Consider the following 20,522-nt stretch of genomic DNA (forward strand, 5'->3'; position numbering starts at 1 on the left):
TTTCATTTCACTGATGAGTAAAATGAAGCTCAGAGAGGTTCAGAAACCTTTCCGATGATCCACTGAAAGCAGCAGAGTTTGGATTTGAACTCAGTTCTGTCTATGCCGAAGTCCCTGAAGCCTAAAGTTGTAGAGATCAAGGTGGCCTTTAAAGTTACTTAGTAAAGTTACTTCAAGTCCTAGAAAAGTTTTGGCAATCTAATGTAATTCACATAGCAGGGACAAAATTTCCTCCACAAAATTCTCCTAGTGTTGCCAAGAACTTATAGCAGAAATAAAATTACATTTGTTAAAAATAATGGTGTTTAAATGCCTGAAATAGAGTCTTTTAAGGCATTAAAAACTCATGCAATTTGTATTTAGCCTTTCTAGAAGCCAGTTAAGACGAATACCTGCTTTTGCTTTTAAAAGTGTTTACGTGTATAATATACATCCCCCAACCCAGTCCAGTTTTCTTGCTCTTTGGTAAAAACACATTTATTTTTTTTTAAAGTTTATTTATTTACTTTTGGGAGAAAGAGAGAGAGAGAGAGAATGAAAGAGAGGAGACAGCGAGTCAATCTCCATGACAGCAAGCTCCATGCTGTCAACACAGAGCCCAACATGAGACTCGATCCCACCAACCATGAGATCATGACCTGAGCCGAAATCAAGAATGGATGCTTCACCAACGGAGCCCCCCAGGCGCCCCAAAAACACATTTCCAAATGATCCTTAGGAATGATTCTTTTTCCTTTTTGGGATTTCATGGAGCACAGGGAAGAGGAAAGGCAAAAGAGTGGATCACCGGGGGGACCACCATGTTTCACATCACACAGATAAGAGCGAAGTTTTGCAAGTTACTTCAGGTGGATCCCTGCCACGATTCTCCACTGTTGTAAGGCACGATCCAGCCAATGGTTCAGGTCAGAATCCAACTTTGACATGAATTGTCTGAATAGCTGCCTCGGCACTCCACTTCCCCCGAACATGTAAAAAGCCACAGAGTGTTTTATTACGTTCAGTTGAGCGATCAAAAGGGTCATCCCCAAAACTCAGTAACTCCGTGGATAATGTGATACCAGGGACAGTCAATTGAATTCATGGCACGATCGATTTCTCCAAAGGCTAAATTTAGGAGTCTCAGGACGGCTTTTGCCTGCGTCTTCAAACCTGTGGAGATAACTCCAGAGGCCCAGTCTGTGGATGCTTCTTAGTGGTAGCTGGAGATTAATCTGGGGAAGGCTGCTTCTGGTAAAAACAGACAAACAAAACATTGAAGTATGATTCTCAAGCCACGAGACTGACCATCTTGCGTAATGAACTCCATCTGAATGCATTTCCAAAAGAGGAATTTCCTGATTCTTTTCCATTATATCTTTTTTAATTTTGAACTATGTGACTATATTAAGATAATGAAAAATTAAGGTTAAATTACGCACATTTTTGGATTACATGTAGACGGATCTCACACACACAAACACACACAAGTATTTTTATTACTGCAGGAGGAAACACACTTTTGGATGCAAAAAGTCATGTGTGTTTTATTTTATACACTGCGTTTCTTACTTTCTTGTCAACCCATTGTACTAGCACACATACTCCCTTATCTCCCGGAAATGTTACCGTTCACTCAATGGGAAATTGCCCCCCGCTCCATGCATGAGGCACGAGTGTTCTGGGGCATAGTGTAGGTCAGAGGCCACTTTCTATCCCTTTAATTGTGTCCTCACGATTGGAGCTAATTGAGGCAAACGACAATGTCACGGGACTTACAGTAAGTCCACGAATCCAGAGATTTCTTCCTTCTGCCCAAGCAGCTTGTCCACCAGCTGCCAACGTCCTGTCTGAGCAGCTGCCCTGTGCCCCCAGCCTGCACCTGTGCCTCGCTCCACACCCCCTGCCCTCAGTGCCCTGCGTTCCTCCTGCTTCCATGAGTCCTACGGGTTTCCTCCTTGCCCTTCACGATTTCCTGCTCACCGTTCCTGGTAATTGGAGCCTTTTGCTTCTTTGCAGATGGGAGAGTGCCCACTGGCATTTCCTGGCACAGTGAGGACAGCGCTGCGACATGATCTGCACTTGGCCACTTGTGTGGGATGTGGGGCAATGGCCACCAGGTGATGACCGGGCTCTAGGGACCGCGTGTCCCCTCCAGCCTGACAACTAATAGGGACGGATGCTGTGTACTTTCTGCATTGATATCATTGGACATAGTCGTTTTAACCTCGAACGAGTCTTATTATTTCACTCTTTTTGAAATACAATATTTATATAATTTGTTGCTATTCTCTAAGGGACACTTATTATGTGGGGATTCTAGTACGTTTTACCAATGTAGTTGTTATAATGGCCTGCAAGTGCCTTGATTTTAAAACCTTATTTGCCAGGTCTTTTGAGAGCTGGCTATAACCCGAGATTATTCTCATAATGGACTGCTTATATAATGTGCTTCCTAAAAGCCAAGTGGTACTTATCACCTGGTTTTGCATATTGAGCGACATTTCTAGCTTGGTATTAATAATCCCACATTACAATAAAAATAATAATTACAGGGATTTGAAAATTCATTACAAATCTCCTTACGCCCAGGTGAACTCATTAACTCTTAGATTTAAAAAAAAAAATGGAATTAAAGAAAACAAAGACTTGACTTTATTCTGCCTGATGTGATGACTTTGAGGAAGAAGGAGAAGCAGAAGTGGGTTCTACGACCCTCAACTCCAGGGTTAGACCGGCTACACTGACTGCTTAAAATAGTCTGGGATCTGGGGCGCCTGGGTGGCTCAGTTGGTTGAGTGTCGGACTCTTGATTTCGGCTCAGGTCAAGGTCCCAGGGTCGTGGGATCGAGCCCCGTGTCGGGCTCTGCACTGAATGTGGAGCCTGCTTGGGATTCTTTCTCCCTCTCTCTCTCTCTCTCTCTCTCTGCCCCTCCCCCCCCACTCACATGCACTCTCTCGTAAATTAAAAAATATATATTAAAAAAAAATAGAAGCAGAGCAAGAAGCCTGCCTATCAGCTCTGAGTCAAACTGGTGGCCGTGAAGGAGAGCTTTCTGCCTCTGCCCTCCTGAGGGAGGTGAAAGGAAGAGAATAAGAAAGCATCATAGAGGAACCCCCAGATCGCAAACAAAACGTGCAAACAAGCTGGCATTTTTAAGCAGTTCGAGACCTTCAAGATAGGCTTCCTGTCCCGTTTTTGCCCTCACTCTGTTGGCGTCTCGGTCGGCAAAGGCCCTATGGGTGTGAATTCAGTGATTTGCGGGATTTGGGGACATCTCCTCGGCATAACCTTTTCCAGGTGTAATGGGTTGGATGGTGTCGAATTCATAAACTGAAGTCCTGGTCCCACTACCTGAGAATGTGACCTTATTCGGAGATAGAGTCTTTTCGCGGGAATGAAGTTAACAGTTGTCACTGGGGTGATCCCGACCTGAGCGGTGTCCTTACAAGAAGGGGATGCACTCGGAGGGAGAACGCCAAGTCGAGATGAAGTCAGAGGTGGGGGTGAGGCAAAGAACGCCGAAGTTGGCCAGGACACCACTGGACGCAGGAGAGGGGTCTGGACCAGGCAGACCCTCCCTCAGAGCCTCAGTAGCAACTAGCCCTGGATCTCAGACCTCTGGGTGCAGGGACAACACATTTGTGTTGTTTTTGTATGCGTCTTTGTTCCGACCGCCATAGCAAAGTAACTCCTTAGGTCTACACAGGAGCTAAGTCATACCCGAGGTAGTCATGTCCCATCCAGAGCTTACAGCGAGCGACCCCATGAAACACTTAGCAATGGTAGGAGGCAAATCACGGTCTGAAGGCCACAGGGCAATTCAGAAACCACAAATGCTGTTGGATTCACACGACAGGAGATAAGGAGAGACGGACACCTCCAAGGAGCACCATGCAAGCCGTGGGCATGGTCCCGAGCAAGAAAGCGGAGCCCAGGGTCTCAGAGATGATGGTTGGTGGCAAAAGCCGAGGCAAAGCACATCGTGTGTCCTCACGGGCAACGGGAAGAGACTTAAACGGGGTAGAAATGAACCCCCACGTAGGCAAGGTGCTTTCATGTTGTGGAGGAGGAGAAGGTCATTTGTCACACTCAAACTTTCCAGGAGAACGTGCATTTACTCTACACTGTATCCCACTTCAAACATCAAAGAAAAGCAAAAATGCCAAATTTCCTTTTGTTATTTCCATATACCTCTATAATGAGGGTAAAAATGTAAAAGTGCCATGTAGGAAATACCCAGGGGAGCATCCTTACTGGGGATGACTTTACCATTTACAATCATTAAAGAAAAGTGGATTTCATCCATAAAGATGAGAACATTTATTGCCATTGGTAGAGCTTATCTAAATTCAAATTCCTTTTCAACATTCGATCACAAGTCATATGAAAAAAACTATCTAATAATTGACTTAGATTTCCTTTACATATAGCTCTGACCTGTTTTTTTGAGAGCTTTTCCTATCTGCTCATTTTCTATCAATGGACGTGACACTTGCTCATATCTGCTCAGATTATAGTCCGTGCCACCCTCCCAACAGCTCATTCAAATCTTTTACGGCGCAGAATACAACATCACTGTAGTTTTATTTTCCTCTAAGGAAATTCCCAACATGTAAGTCTAAATATCAACGGTAGTAAGAAAAGCAAATAGGGTAAGACCACAATGGAAATTTGACTCATCCCGAAACTTCACAAGTTGTAATATGCCCCGAAAATAGTTATCCCTAATGCTTGGCAAGATTTCTTCTTAGATCTTCTGGGATTGTGAAATACACTGCAAATACTCCACTGTTCTTTATTTTATTTTTTATTAAAAAAAATTTTTTTTTCAACGTTTATTTATTTTTGGGACAGAGAGAGACAGAGCATGAACAGGGGAGGGGCAGAGAGAGAGGGAGACACAGAATCGGAAACAGGCTCCAGGCTCTGAGCCATCAGCCCAGAGCCTGACGCGGGCCTCGAACTCACGGACTGCGAGATCGTGACCTGGCTGAAGTCAGACGCTTAACCGACTGCGCCACCCAGGTGCCCCTCCACTGTTCTTTAAACGTCTTGGCTTGCTGGGGCCAGTGGGCACCTGGGATGGCATCTGTAGTTGGTATACAGCATGGCCACCCTTGCATTACTGCCTTGTGTACCTCCGTCGGCACGAGGAAGAAACGGAGCTTCATCTAGGCCACGTGTGCGAATGAAGGATATCCGTTGCACTTTTTCACTTACTGAGTTAAAAGTGAAAAGCAGGTAATTCTATTGCCATTTCAGTAATGAAAAATGTAGATAGAAAGGTTGACGTCGTATTTTAAAATGGGCATTGGAGTAAGTGGGTAGAGATTTGATAAAGTAAGAATCCGCTTGCGGTGTGCTCTTGGTTTTGGGGTAGATTTCCACGGTTCATTGCTTCCATACAACACCCAGTGCTCATCCCAACAAGTGCCCTCCTCAGGGCCCAGCTCCCACTTCCCCCTCTCCCCCTCCCCCCCCATCAACCCTCGGTGTGTTCCCTGTATTTAAGAGTCTCTTATGATTTGCCTCCCCCCCTCTCTGTTTGTAACTATTTTTCCCCCTTCCCCTCCCCCATGGTCCTCTGTTAAGTTTCTCAAATTCCACATATGAATGAAAACATATGATATCTGTCTTTCTCTGCCTGACTTATTTCACTCAGCATAACACCTTCCAGTTCCACCCACGTTGCTGCAAATGGCAGGATTTCATGCTTTCTCATTGCCAAGTAGTATTCCATTGAATACATGAACCACATCTTCTTTATCCATTTATCAGTTGATGGACACTTGGGCTCTTTCCATACTTTGGCTACTGTTGATAGTGCTGCTCTAAATAGCAAACTTGACAATAAATTCTATTAAAAACTTTTTTTAACATTTATTTATTTCTGAGAGGCAGTGCGAGCAGTGGTTTTGATTTGCATTTCCGTGATGAGGCGGGATGCAGAACAAATTTTTATTTACCACCTGACCGTTTGTCTTTTTTGGGAAAAAAAATGTCTATTCTGCTCCCTTAACTGCTTTTTAATAGGGTCATTTACTTAATTAGTTACTTACCTATAACTCAGTAGCCTATACCTCAAAAAGTATTCTTTATACGCTTTGACTGTTAACGCCTTCCTTCTCCAGCATATAATTTGCAAATATTTTCTCGCATCCTGTAGGTCGTCTTTTCAGTCATTCTTTTGCTCCGCAGAAGAAACTTTTTGGTTTGGTGTAGTCCCACTTGTTTATTTTTGCTTTCGTAGCCTGTCCATTTGGTGTCCTGTCATGCGATGTTTTGAACACGGAGGCTAAGCAACCATCAGCTCTTATGGAGCTCTGTCGGAGGGCTCCAGGCTCTGCTCGATGAACAGCAAGGATGGGAGGCATTGAGGACTGTAGTGCAGGTAACCGTCTGACATTTGACTTTGGCCCAGCAGCGGTTTCCACTTAGTCCCTGCTCCCTGCTGTGGTGCTAATTAGCTCATGGTCGCTAGCTAATGGAGGAATAGCTTATTCCAAAGGAATCAAGGCTTACCTGTAATTCAGAAACAGCCCTTAAACCCAACCACGTTCTTTTCTTATATTTTTGTGAAACAGGTTTGTTGCAAGTTGGGTGACATAACTAGTCCCAGCTCATATGAATGCTAACTGGCGGCTGTGACTCTAATGTTAACACTCTCAGCAGAGGTTTCTAAACATTTTGGGGACACAGCCCCCATCAGTAAAAAGTCTTCCGTCATAAACATCCAAAGACGTTGTTTTTTTCTTTGTAAGTCGTGGAGACGGAAATCTTCTAATATATCTTAAGCATTTAAAAAGATATACAGAGGGCCCCCTGGATGGCTCGGTTGGTTAAACATCTGACTTTGGCTCAGGTCATGATGTCACAGTTCATGGGTTCGAGCCCCGCATTGGGCTCTGTGCTGACAGCTCAGACCCTGGAGCCTGCTTCAGATTCTGTGTCTCCCTCTCTCTCTGCCCCACCCCTGCTTGCACTCTGTCTCTCAAAAATGAACAAATGTTAAAAAAAAAAAAAAAAACACAAATAAAATGCCCACCTTGGGGCTCCTGGGTGGCTCAGTCTGTTAAGCGTCCCACTGCAGCTCAGATCATGATCTCACAGTTCGTGGGTTCTAGCCCCGCATCAGGCTCTGTGCTGACAGCTGGGAGCCTGGAGCCTGCTTCGGATTCTGTGTCTCCCTCTCTCTCTGCACCTCCTCTGCTCTCTCACTCTGTCTCTCTCTGTCTCAAAAATAAATAAACATTAAAAAAAATCAAAAAGATATACAGACACATCAAATTAAAACACGAATCAGATAAGCATATACGTGAAGGGATATTCACACCCATGAGCACGTATCCATGCAGGTGCACACCCTGATTATGAGACCCCGGAGCGAATAGGAGAGCCGAGGGCTTCAGTGAGCGGCTCAGGGGGGAAAATGAAACGGTTCTTCCCTCTTGAAGACTCCAGCCTGAGTGAGGATGTTTCTTCCACTACCGAAGTAAAGCCACACTGGATAAGAGTAACTTTTAAATATTCATTAGTATGATTCATTGTAATGTTTATGACTTTGAAATCACAAAGGATGAATTATTTTCTTCTAGGTAGAGCACAGCTACAAGATGTTTGCCATAATCACATAGGGGAAGTAATGGATTTTGTATTAGGGCACATCAGTGAGATTGCGGACATATATTCATGCATAAATCTCTGTGGGGAGAAGATGGGGGCCAAGGTTTATCGATTACCTACCGCATGCCAGGCACGCTTCTAGATGGCTTAAACATGTTCAGAGAGATAGGGCTGTGCCACTTTCACATGAAATGTTTGGTACATAGCACGTGCTATTATTGTCTGTCTCACATAATTGTCAAAACGACGCAGACCGTTAGGCACCAATATCCTTACTGTGTACAAGTGGGTCACCTAAGGATAAGAGATGTTTAACAACTTGGCCATGGCCACCCAGCAAAAGGTGGGGGAGGCCTTTCTGATTCCACAGCTACTTACCCTGGGTCTTCGTCTTTGTTTTTGTTGTTGTTGTTTTGTTTTGGTTTGGTTTTTGGGTGTTTTTTTCCCCACTTCTGCCAACTGGTTTTGTCATATCATATGGACAAGACGGTAGATGTCATTCATGTGGCCACACGCGCAGAACGGATCCCTTGAATCCCTTGTTGTTCCAGTGGTACAACCACAAAGCGGGCACTATAATTACATCCAAGCATCCAAAGCACGCTTTAAAATACATTACCTCGGGGCGCCTGGGTGGCGCAGTCGGTTAAGCGTCCGACTTCAGCCAGGTCACGATCTCGCGGTCCGGGAGTTCGAGCCCCGCGTCAGTCTCTGGGCTGACGGCTCAGAGCCTGGAGCCTGTTTCCGATTCTGTGTCTCCCTCTCTCTCTGCCCCTCCCCCGTTCATGCTCTGTCTCTCTCTGTCCTAAAAATAAATAAACGTTGAAAAAAAAATTTTAAATACATTACCTCTATTTCCCTATTTTTGTTGTGTGGGCAACAATGTGCTTAGGACGATTGCCTTTCAAGATCCTCTACCTGTCTTCTGTCCTCGGCAATCTGTGTTAGTTCTCTATCGATGTATACAATCACCCCTAAGATGTAGTCAAATATACCAGCTACCTTTTTTTCTTTTTTTTTTTTTTTTAAATTGACTGCGCCACCCAGGCGCCCCTTTTTTTTTTATTTTTTATTTTTTTTTTTTGCTACCTTTTTTTTCTAGGCAGAGGTCTCTCTCTTTACCAGGTTGTCAATATGCCGTGTACATTATACTGGAGTTTTCCCTTTTATCACGTTTCCAAGGTCTTTTCCGTGTTACGGAAGAAACTTGAAAAATGTAATTTAATCGAATGAGCACGTAACCTTCCATGAAGTGGTTAGACCAGTTTAACAATTGCCTTCTGGTTGTTCTTTCTTTCTTTCTTTCTTTCTTTCTTTCTACCATGAAGAACAGAGCAAGGATAATATACCACTATGGACTGAACTGTGTCCCCTCAAAATTCACATCCTGAAGGCCTAGCCAACAGTGTGTCTGTATTTGGGGCGAGTTAGGTTAAATGAGGTGGGAGAGCGGGGCCCTGATAGGATAGGAGGAGACAGCAGAGAGCTCCCTCCCCCGCACCCAGTGAAACCAGGAAGAGAGCTCTCACCAGACACCGGGTCTGCGCTCCAAGGGGACCTTGTTCTGTCACCTCCAGCCTCCAGAGCTGCGAGGAATGAATGCCTGTTGTTTATAAACCACCTCGTCGGTCGGTGGTATTTTCTTACTACAGGCTGAGCTCACCAATACCCTTGTGCATAACCACCCCCCCCCATATCCTACCCTACATCTGCTCATGTTTATGCTTCAATGTCCCATCAGACCTCACTTAAAAGCGTAAGTTCAAAGATAAAATAATTAAGAATTCAGGACACAGTAGCAGAGCATGGACAAGCCCGAGCCCTCCCGAGCTGGGGGGTCCCCTGTGATTTCACCGGCCTCCTGCCCGCAGACCCGACCCTGACTCTCACCAGCTTGTGGGTGTCCACGGCGCAAACAGGTGGGTGTTGATCACTCTCATTCGTCCCCGCCGGGAAGTGCTCCTGGCACGCGGTGGATGTTCAGTCCGCATCTGATGTTTATAATGTGTAATGTGATGTGTATATCATGTATCTGACTCTCAGCTCGACTTTAAAGAGGCTCTTTGATTAAAAACACTGTTTTAGTGGTTTGTTTCATAATTCTTTATTTATTGAGAAAGTAACCAGAGAATCACAGAAGTATAAAGCTGGAAGGAACTTTCTGTCTGGCAGTTTTGAAGGTCGCTTTTGCTTTCTACTTTTTGTGAGCAGCAGAGGCGATCCTGCGAGGGACAGTTTGAAGGGGGCAGCTTGTTGGGTGAAGCAGAACCCCGAACCTCCCCCCCCCCACCACCACTCTGACCTCCCCAGGCCTCTCCTTCCTCAAAACATAATTTGCAAACCAGTGATCTGGTCCAAAGTGCTTATCTAAAATCTTCATTTATCTGTTGCCCTCTTAGGGATCTTCAAACATGACAGTGTTCCAAATTAAAACAAACAAAAAGAGCATTGTCCAGGGGCTTACAAAATGCCAGGTTACACAGTCATGTTTGCACACGGATATTAGTTTGCTCACACCTCAAGGATCGGGAACCGGCAGCTGAGGAGAGAACGCGGCCCTGAGCCCCAGGACTGTCATATCCGACTCTGTCTGACCTTTCCGGGGCAATGGTGGTGGGCAGCTCACGGGATCACGACATCCCAGGGGGACCTGGCGGGTCTCGGGCTTTGCCCCAGTGAAAACAGCCTGTACCTTCCCCCCCATCCCTTGTTGGTGGTTTCACTTGTGTTACTACAGCACTCCTGTTACCCTGGCCCTTGCCTTTTAAAGGAGATCAGATCAGTTCGTGATCCAGTGAACTCCTTGAATCACGGCCAGGGGGTCGGGCGTCCTGTGGCCTTCTGTTGTTTCTAGTGTATTGCATTGTTGTGAGACGTGCTGATGCTTTTATAACTTGAGGGACCCACTCATGCCACAGTGGCGGAGTATTTCCTGGGGCCTGGCAGTCTAATCACTGTCAGGGGAATTGCAGAGGTAAGACGTGGTCATTAGCTTCCATTAGGACTCGAGGTAGCAGGGAATCCGTCACAAATGGAGGAGGAGTGTCTTCCAATTATGGTTTCAAAGGGTCCTCTCATTTAAAAAAAACTAATTTTCTATTAATTAAAAAAAAATTTTGTGGGTTAAATATTATGTACAGGGCTTTAAAAAGTATTCTTTTCAGACCTCAAAATGTAATAAGTTAAACATACGCTTTCTGCATTTTTTCCCTATTTTAACATTTTTAGGAAAAGGAATTTGGCTTCTAAAACGCTATCAGAGTAAAGTTGAGTCAAAAATCAAAAACAGTTTTCAATGAATGTTATCAGTAAGTATAAATAGTTACAAAAAAAATTACAAAAAAAATTAAAAAAAAAAGATTATCATCTGGACAGTTGATGGAAAAAGAGAAGCTACCAGAAGATTCTAGAAAACACGGTGAAGGTTTTGAGAACAGTGTAAAAGTCTTACCAGGAGACGGAAAATATATAACTGTGCTTGTTTTACCAAAAAAAAAAAAATAATAATAATAAATAGAATTCCTCCTCCCTCCACCTCCTCACTCTATTCTTCTTAGAATTCATATGTTAAGTTTACATGGTTCCCCTTTTGGTATCTTTATTTACAACACTGTCACTGTTTCCATAGTTATGCAGAATGTCTGTTTCCATAGCAACACTCTTGGTTTCCTAAACAAATAGTATCGCAGTGTTAATCTTGTTTCAGTGTTATTGTACTATGTTATTAGATACAAAATTTAAAAAATAATTTAAGCAGGGTTTGGAACTAGGTGGGCTGGGTTTATTGCTTGGTGCTTTCGATATTAAATTTCAATTTCGTATTAAAATGCACATCCATTTGAAAAATCGTGGGGATTTTGCATAGTAAACATGATACCAATTTTATTCACTAGTTATAAAACACCATAATTTAATAAGGGGCTGTTCTGATACCACAGCAGAGCACAGGGAGACGTTTACCATCTTCGGATTAAAGTGACAGTTTTTCAGTTGGCCTGGACGATTTAGCTTCCCCAAATCTCTAAAGTCATTTATAACCTACCCACAGCAATATTTCCCTTTGCCATTTTTGCATTTTAAGTAATGTCTACGCGTTTTGCCTTTTATTTTGTGGCCCCGGAGGAGCCGCTGTGAAATAGACTTCAAGGGAATTTTATTACTTCCTTTCTCTCCGATTGAAAAAAAGAAGAGAGAGAGAAATTAGTGTTATTGTGCTTTGTCTTTAAATTTGCTTAGTCTTACCCTTCGTTTCTTCTCTGGGGAGCAAGTCGTTCGGACTCGTTCTGCAATGGGACTGTGTCTCAGCCCCAGCACCCCACACGCGGGTTTAGGGAGCACTGAGGGAGACTGCCAACGTGTGGGACAGACAAGGCCAGGGTGGGGATGTTGCTTTTATTTAACAGGAGCCAGAGGCGCCCTCCCACTGTCCCCCAGCACTGCCATTTCCTGTCAGGTGTTTGGAGGAGGCCTGCTCCTCGGTGCAAGCCTGGGTCTCCTTGCCCCAGTCCCATTTAACCAGGCGCCTCAGAGGCCCGCCTCTCACTCTCCCTCTGAGCACCCCTTCCTTTAAGAAGGTCTTTAAAGGACTTTCCCTTCCCGGTGTTAGCCGGAGAAGGAATTGATATGCGGAGGGCGTGTCGTGATTTGCAAATGGGAAATCGTTTGTTTTGCTTTCGGGAGTCCATGAGGAACCAGAGGTGAGGTCGGAATGCGGCCCTGGGGGGCCAGGCCCAGGCATCTCACTCAGCTCGGGTGTCTCCGTGTCTCCTGGGCTGTGTGGCCCGTGGTCCCTGTTTCCGGGCTTCTCCGAGCCCTGCCTTCCTCACCTCTAAAATACCACCCACCCACCCTGCAGCCTGGTGGGGAGATTGGAGACACTGTAAAGAAACAGCATAGTAACTTGCCAAGTGCTAGCCTTGTCACCCAGGACTGATTTTCCCTTCTTCTTCTTCTTTTTTTTGTTTTTGCTAATTTGAAGTTGGGGGTCAGAGACAGCCTGATTCCTCTGTAGGGCCACAGGGAGAGGTGCAGGTGGACAGAGCACTGGCCATGAGGCTCCCTCAGCTTTGTCCCCACTGCCGTCGTCCCCAGCCTCCCTGCAGCACACAGCTTGGGGTCTCGAGCTCAGAGGAGGTGAACTTTCAGACTCCGCGGAGCTGCCTCGTCGTCGGCGTGGGAGGGTCTCCTCGATGAGCAGCAGACTCGTAGTACGGAATGTCCCAGAGAAGGGGTCCTTCCTGACCTCCGTCCCCGCGGTGAACCCACCCTAGCGTCCCTCAGCCTGCTGGCACAGCAGTCACCTGGGGACCTTGCTGAGATGCAGATTTTTGTTCAGCACATCTGGGTGGGGCCTCTGTGGGGCTGACAAGCTCTCAGGTAACACACAGCCTGCTGGTCAAAGGGACTTGAACGAGAAGGATCTAAACTCCCCACAGCAGAGATTTTCTCAGATTTGTTAGGATCCCAGTTAGGGGCCAGTTCCCATAACACTGGGCTACTTTGGCTGGGGCACATTTGGGGTTCTTTTCCTAGGACAGGATCCAAGCCATCCATTCTCATTGAACTTGGCTTCATCGTAAGACTGAGGGACCGGGCTGCCTGGAATCTTCTGGGTCCTTTCCAGTGATCGAATGTGGCACATTTCCTCCCTTTAGAAGCGGAACGAACCAGGGAAGATGCAAAATTGCATCAAAACCGTTTGTCACCTGCCAAATTCTGTTCAGCTGATTTGAATCTTCCATGAGCCTAAGGATCCGGACGACTCGGTTGTATTAAGGAAAACGTACGACATCTATCAGAATTGACTATCACAAATAGTTTAATACCCTGATTAGGAATTCAGGGATTTATTTATGAATGAGTTTAGAAGCTGGCTGTCTTATGCAATCATCAACAATTACGATATGCTTAATGTTTCAGAATTCTCTGAGAAAGTGCCTTCTCATTGCTTTTTGTTACGCTGGCGGTACAACAAGCTAAGTTTTCTTGGGTTAGGGTTGTGTTCGGTTTCTGTTCTCTTGTCCTTCAGAGCCCTGTTGGCGTTTTACTTGTTGTATGTTAATAGCAATGTTTCTTGAAAATGAACCTTTTCGTGGCATTTCGGTCTTCTCTGAGATTGTATTTTTAAGGGAAAATTGTATCTGAAAGGTCTAAAAAACACCCACCAGGGCTTTCTAGGGGATTTTATCACTTGTGTTTTCCTTGCTCATGATCTCATTGTCGAGGACCGTATACGCTTCTAAGAAGCAGGGGATTGTGGTTTCTAATAAATAGATGCAAACAGAATTATTTTCATTTTTATTCATATGCCAAATATATTCACTCAACTGGCATTGACCTCATAATAAATCATGACGAATCCATTTGCCCTTCTCAAAAATAACAATACAATTGTAACAAAACCAATTCCCTTCGGAAAAGAAGGCAGCCCGTTTCCTCACAGTGCCTGGCTTGCCCTGGAAAATACTCCCAATTGTCAATGAAAAACTCACATAAACATATAAGAACTGTGGGTGAAAACAGTATCATACTCACACAGTGAGGGGCAGAGGGCTCATGGAAATTAAGCACTTACTACCTGGCACATATCAAATGTTCAATAAGTATTAATTATTGCCATTATCCCTGACTTTTTTAAAAAATTTTTTTAATGTTTATTTATTTTTGAGAGAGATAGGGAGAGACCAAGTGCAAGCAAGGGAGGGGCAGAGAGAGAGGGAGACACAGAATCCGAGGCAGGCTCCAGGCTCTGAGCTGTCAGCACAGAGCCCGTCGCGGGGCTCACACTCATGAACCCGTGAGATCCTGACCTAAGCCGAAGTCAGACGCTCAACCGACTGAGCCACTCAGGTGCCCCTGTTATCCCTGACTCTTATCTCACTATTTATAACCTCATCTCATTGTTTGTAACAAGCAGGATTGTGGCAGCCCACACTGTCCCCAACTCTGTGCATATGTTAAGATATGAATGTATATATGTATATATAATTTTTTTCTATGAAGGAGGACCCTTTCAGAGATAATCACTTCAGATAGTTGTGGAAAACTTGACACAGGACAGTGGAAGGAAATAATGCAAAAATTCTCTGAAAGTCTACCATTACTATAATTTGAACATCCAACTCAAACAGATTTCTTAGGGTTGTCTGATCAGAGAGACTGTCCTATGGAAAATCTTGATTTATAAAGAAACTTTTTCAAATAAAAGAGTAGCGTATCTCAATGGAGAAAAAAAAACCTATACTCGTAACACACACACGTACAAACGAGTGTATATACTTCGATGAGAAAGGCATATAAGCTTTTCCTCTAAGTGTATTGATTAAAAATTAATCTTACCCAGCTGTATGACTGCTTCTGCTATAAAGCACTAACACTAAAGTACTGTTTTTGCAGAACGAAGAGGGAGGAAAACTGAGCAAACTGTTGGAGGTGAAGTCAGTCTACCATTCTGAAGCACCAGAGTCAAGCATTCCATCGGATGGATGGTTTTCACTTACGGTGGGCCATTAAGTCATTCTCTTAGGATCGTTCTGGGTAATCACAAAGGGGCATGTACAGGAAATTCTCCATTATTTTGCGGGGCTTTTCCATAGTTTATTTATGAAAGGTGATGCTCACAGTATTTTCCCTGCATAAAGACACATCATGATAGACACCAGCTTTGTTAAAAACGCACAGCAGCAGTGGAAGGAGAACCTGGGGACCCTCATTGGAAGGAATAGCAGCTGAAGGCATCCAGGAAAATGATTATGGACACTAACTCACCTGTCAGGTGCCTGGGTTCAAATCTGGGCTTCATGTCTGACTTGGAGAAAATTCCCTAGCTTCTCTGTGCCTCAGTTATTTACTGGTCTTTGCAATCAGGATGTAATAGTACCTATTCCAAAAGGCTATTGTAGGAATGAGCATTACAGCATACACAGTGATTCGAGCAGTGCCTTATGCACAGTAATCAATGCGTGTTAGTGATTAGTGGAAAGTGAATCATGTCTCCTATAAATGCCATTAAGACCATTAATCATACTTCAGCGCAGGTCATGATCTCACGGCTCATGAGTTCGAGCCCCGCATCGGGCTCTGTGCTGACAGCTCAGAGCCCGGAACCTGCTTCGGATTCTGTGTGTGTGTGTGTGTGTCTCTCTCTCTGCCCCTCCGCCGCTCATGTTCTGTCTCTCTCTGTCTCTCATAAATGAATAAATGTTAAAAAAAATTTTTTTAAAGGCCATTAGTCATATACAACAGTTTTATGACTTGCTTCCTATTTTGCCAAAGCTGGTTATAAACTTATTACGGTTTGATCCTGTAATGTCGGCAAACATTTAGCCAGCCTGAAGCTTCTAAGTCATGTGAGGATCTCAAATTCTAGAAAGAACCTAGTAATCGGTCAGGCAGGTACTATTCGTTCAGAAAGGTTGTAAAGGTCAAGGGTTTTAAGATAAAGTCCAGATGGCTTGGACATTCAATAATTCTTAAACTCGGGGATTAACTATATCAACAGAATTACAGTAATAACTCATTACCCAATGGTTTTAGCCCAGTTGACCACCATAAACACCACAGACGGGTGACTTAACACACTTATTTTATCATAGTCCTGGAGGCTGGAGTCCGAGATCAGGGCACGGGCTGATTCGCTGTCTGGTGTCTGTCTGCGTCTTGCTTCACGGATGGTGTCTTCTGTGTCCTCATGTGACTTTTGTTCCGCAAGTGCTTGAGAAGGGCTGGCATGAACACGTGTCTACTTTCCTCTTCGTACGAGGCCACTAATCCTATCGGAACAGGGCCCTGCTCATATAACCTCATTGAACTTGGCTTCCGTAAAGACCCAATCTCCAAATATCCCAAATATCGCAGGTTAGGGCTTCACCAAACGAATTGTGGGGAGAGACAAACATTCAGTCCCTAGCACCAGTCCGTAGGTGTGTTTCTTGTGCAGGCATCTTGTAAATCTAGAATCACACGAGAGCGCTTCTGTCCAACGCTCCTTCTCAGGACACACCTTCCGGTCCGTGGCCCCTCGGTGTCCCCACCCACACCTCCCCGTCTGTGGTCCTGCTATCTCGTAGGTGGAGTCTGCGTGCTCTCCGTGGCTTTTGTTTGCTCTTCTGTCTGAGAACTTTTATTTTATTTTATTTTATTTTATTTTATTTTAATACTTAAAACATTTTTTTTTAATGTTTGTTTATTTTTAGAGAGAGAAAGGGAGACACAGAACCCAAAGCGGGTTCCGGGCTCTGAGCTGTCGGCACAGAGCCCGACGAGGCTCGAACCCACGAACCGCGAGATCACGACTTGGGCCGAAGTCAGACACTTACTGGCCTGAGCCACCCAGGCGCCCCTCTTTCTTGGTTTTGAGGGCCCCGCTCATTCCCTTCCTCCTGGAGAGGGAACCGCTCTCTGAGTAGCAGTGTGTGAGTTTGGTGTCAGCCTTCGTCTAACGTCACCGGTCTCGTTGAGGTCGTGAGGCCGACAAGTGCCAAGCTGTGGGGACACTAGTCCCGTGTGGTTTGGACGCCAAGGGAAGCTGACGAGGCGACAGAGGCTTGTGAACAACACGAGCTGCGCCAAGCAGGGGTGAGTGAGGCAGGCGGGCAGCGGGGAGGAGAACCACAATGTGGTTCCTGCAGAGGGCTCAGCCGATCCCCTGGGCTGCTGCCTAGGAGCTGTTCCCAGACAAACTTAGGGGGCACAACGTTGTGGCCGGCACGGGCCAGACACTGGATCTGGGCCGCCCTCGGGGGCTAATCTGGGGCCTATCGGCTCCCCGAGCGGGGCCATTCCTGGAGGGGCTCGGCTGTGAACCCTGCACTGGGTGGGGGGTGAAGCCGGGCGGCGGTGGGGCAGGGGGGCCCGGCCCCCGCTCCACGGGAACTCGATCGGCCAGTTCCGAACATTCTGCTGTGGACTTCCGCGGTGGGTCAGGGCTTTGGCACCGTACTTTGCGAAGCTGTTGATCAAGGACAATCGTGAGGGAAGACTGTGCAAGAAGCCCGGGGCCCGCTTCTCCAACCATGGCTTCTCTGAACGGGAGAAATAGTTCTCAAGGTCACTCTGAAGGGTCCACTCGGAGGCAAAGAGCATTGCAGTTATTTGGAGACAGCAAGCATTTACCACGAAGAGCTGGGAACGACAGGGAAGGCGGCTACCGGGACAATTGAGAAGCAAAAGTAGAACTAAGGTCCCATTCCCAGGGCCGAGGGAAGGAGGCAAAGAGCCCGGAGCAAGGGGCTCCCGGAGCCGGGACCCGGGTCTCTGCGAGGGCAAGTGTCACGCAGACGGGAGGCGGTAAGGGTGGTTCTCGGTGCTGGAAGACCACTCTGGGGCCAGCGGCTGCTCGAGGGAAGGCTCCCCGCTGGCCCAGAGGACCAGCATGGCTAGTGTCACAGCAGTGGAGGCAGGAGGCACAAGAGGCCGGGGGCCGCACACAGGAAGGGTGGGGGGCGGGGACTCTGTCTTCCCCAAGCCCGGGCTCCAGCTGGCGCCCCTCCGGCCAGGCGGGTTCGGCATCACCCAGTCCAGGGCCGGCAGAGCGGAGCTGAGACTCGAGGCGGATGTTGTGAACATTTTCCTGGGGCGCGAAGTCAGCAGACACACGGCTTCGTCCTCCCTGAATAAAAATCCTGAGCACCAGTCACTGTGCATGCTTTGAATCCCGCGGCTGCCTTCTGATACAGTGACTGATGGTGTATTAGATGTCCCTGATGTTGAATAAGAAATAGACTGTTCTTTTCACATGAATGGCAGTTTATTAACAGTTTTGACTGAGGGGTGTCACCTTGGTCTGTGGGTTAGAAAAATTGCCAAGGGGTTGAACTTTGAGGATGCGTGAGATGGTTTTAGATGGATTTTCTTCAATTCGCAGTAAGTATTTGATTTTATTTTAAGTTGATTTGTTTATTTTGAGAGACAGAACACAAGTGAGAGTAGGGTAGGGGCAGAGAGAGAGAGAGAGAGGGAGAGGGAGAGAGAATCCCAAGCACTGTCAGCGCTGAGCCCAACGGGCGGCTTGAACTCATGAACCCGTGAGATCATGACCTGAGCTGAAATCAAGAGTTGGACTCAACCCACTGAGCCAGTCAGAAGCCCCCTGTGAAGGGTTTGATTTTGAATTTTTTTTTTAACATTTTATTTATTTTTGAGACAGGGAGAGAGAGAGCATGAACAGGGGAGGGTCAGAGAGAGAGGGCGACACAGAATCTGAAACAGGCTCCAGGCTCCGATCTGTCAGCACAGAGCCCGACGCGGGGCTCGAACTCACGGACCGCGAGATCATGACCTGAGCCGAAGTCGGCCGCTTAACCGACTGAGCCACCCAGGCGCCCCGGGTTTGATTTTGTAAGATGATGGTCTTGCAAAGAAATCCCTGATATTCTTTAACCAAAATGGGTGAAATTTTGAAATGTGGTTCCAATATGCCTCCAAATCAGATAAAGATCAGAGAGTGTTGTGACGCGGGGAAATTCCAAATAATTGGGTCCTGGAAGGAGCGGAGAAGGAAGGAGCCAGAAACAGAAAGTGCGGCAAGGGAGCGCCAAAGGAAGCTAACAGCAGCGTCCTACCTGGTGGTTCGCCAGGGCCTGGGACGTGCTTGATGGTGGCCGGTGGGGGTGCGGCAGGTGGGAGCTTGGAGCGGACGCCCGGGGAGGTAGGGGGCCGTTGAGGAGTTCTACTTAAAGAGTGGTAACCGCAGACGGACAGAGGTACAGGGTGAGTTGACGAAGGACAAAACCCACAAGCAAACGCCCTCCCTTTTCTGCCATCGGCACGCAGCACACAGGTCACGCAGTGCAGGCCTTCTGGCGAAGAACCTTGACAAGTCACGGAAAACAGAGACCGACCCTTCGTGCCTGTAGTTCGTGGGGCGCTTCCGAAGAAAGACGTCTTGTGCTCCTCGCCTCGCCTTGTGAAGTTCTCTTTATGGACATAATCATTGCACACCACCTTTTCGAATCCTACAAGCCCCACAGCGGCCCCCACACAGACCCAGAGCCACAGGCCGGGTCCCCGAGCAGCTCAGGCACACCTCCCCCCCACCGAGCTGGGCCCTCAGGACGGGAACCCGGAGGGCACGCTGAGACTGTGCACCCTGCGCTTATCACCCCCTTCTTTCCTCCTCTCCTTGCAGCCTGCCAGGCCCCTGCTCGCCTGAGTCGGGGTGTTCCAGCCGCCCGCAGGGACTGAGTCCTTTTCAGGCTCAGGAGGACCGCTTGGGACGGTCACCCCCAACCAGGGGCAGAGCCTGATTTTCGCCCTGTGGCTGCCTCCCAGTCTTCTCCTGGAGCATACTTTTCCTCGTAGAGGAGGAAGCCTTTCTGATTTACCCGTCCCTGTGCAGGAGAAGCTGGCTGGTTCCCCGGAGGCCCCGCCAAACCCCCAACCTACCACAGGACCCTGTGCTAACTATCATTTGACAGCTTGTACTGGACCAGGAAGCCCGGTGGTCTGCGTCCTCTTAGACATCAACTCTTTGCAGAAAACGGTCTTGGACCCTTTTTATTTTTTTCCTTGAAATACGCGCTGATTGTTTTCTGTCCTGTGTATCTTTATGCACCCCTGCGGTGGCATTTTCCAAAAACTATGGGTGCTTTTGTCTTTCAGAGATTTCAGTGACCCGAGATTCCTTTCTCTTACTGCTCAGGACAGCTGCTGCCTGGATCTGCCTGCCCTCAGGTGCCAGTGCGGTCACTTTTGTAATTGCTTTGAAAGTGAGGAACTTCCAGAGACCCAGAGAAAGAATTTGACCCCGGGGTCTGAATGGGTGATGGGGTGATGTTTGGGTTAACTGGTGGGTGGAGCAGACCCTGTAATCTTAAGGGACCTGCCGGGGAGGTTTTTCACTGCAGGACCCAGTCAGCAAAACGTTTGCTGAAGACTCACCCAGATAGCGATCTGGCTCTGAAGAAGGCATTTTCTA

At 46.7% G+C, this 20,522-nt stretch overlaps 1 long non-coding RNA gene across 1 annotated transcript in view; it reads left to right on the top strand.

Annotated features, from left to right (window-relative positions):
* Window positions 1-20,522, top strand: part of LOC124502094 (uncharacterized) — a 54,037-nt gene that overhangs the window by 9,770 nt on the left and 23,745 nt on the right. Inside the window, exons 2-3 of the long non-coding RNA XR_006959834.1 lie at window positions 1,999-2,099; window positions 15,002-15,106. This is a non-coding gene — a long non-coding RNA (uncharacterized LOC124502094). The remainder of the gene's footprint in view (window positions 1-1,998; window positions 2,100-15,001; window positions 15,107-20,522) is intronic.

The sequence above is a fragment of the Lynx rufus genome, unplaced genomic scaffold, assembly GCF_022079265.1.
Source record: "Lynx rufus isolate CCGP_SWC_20201006 ecotype Redwood Valley unplaced genomic scaffold, mLynRuf1.p SCAF_7, whole genome shotgun sequence".
NCBI lineage: Eukaryota > Metazoa > Chordata > Mammalia > Carnivora > Felidae > Lynx > Lynx rufus.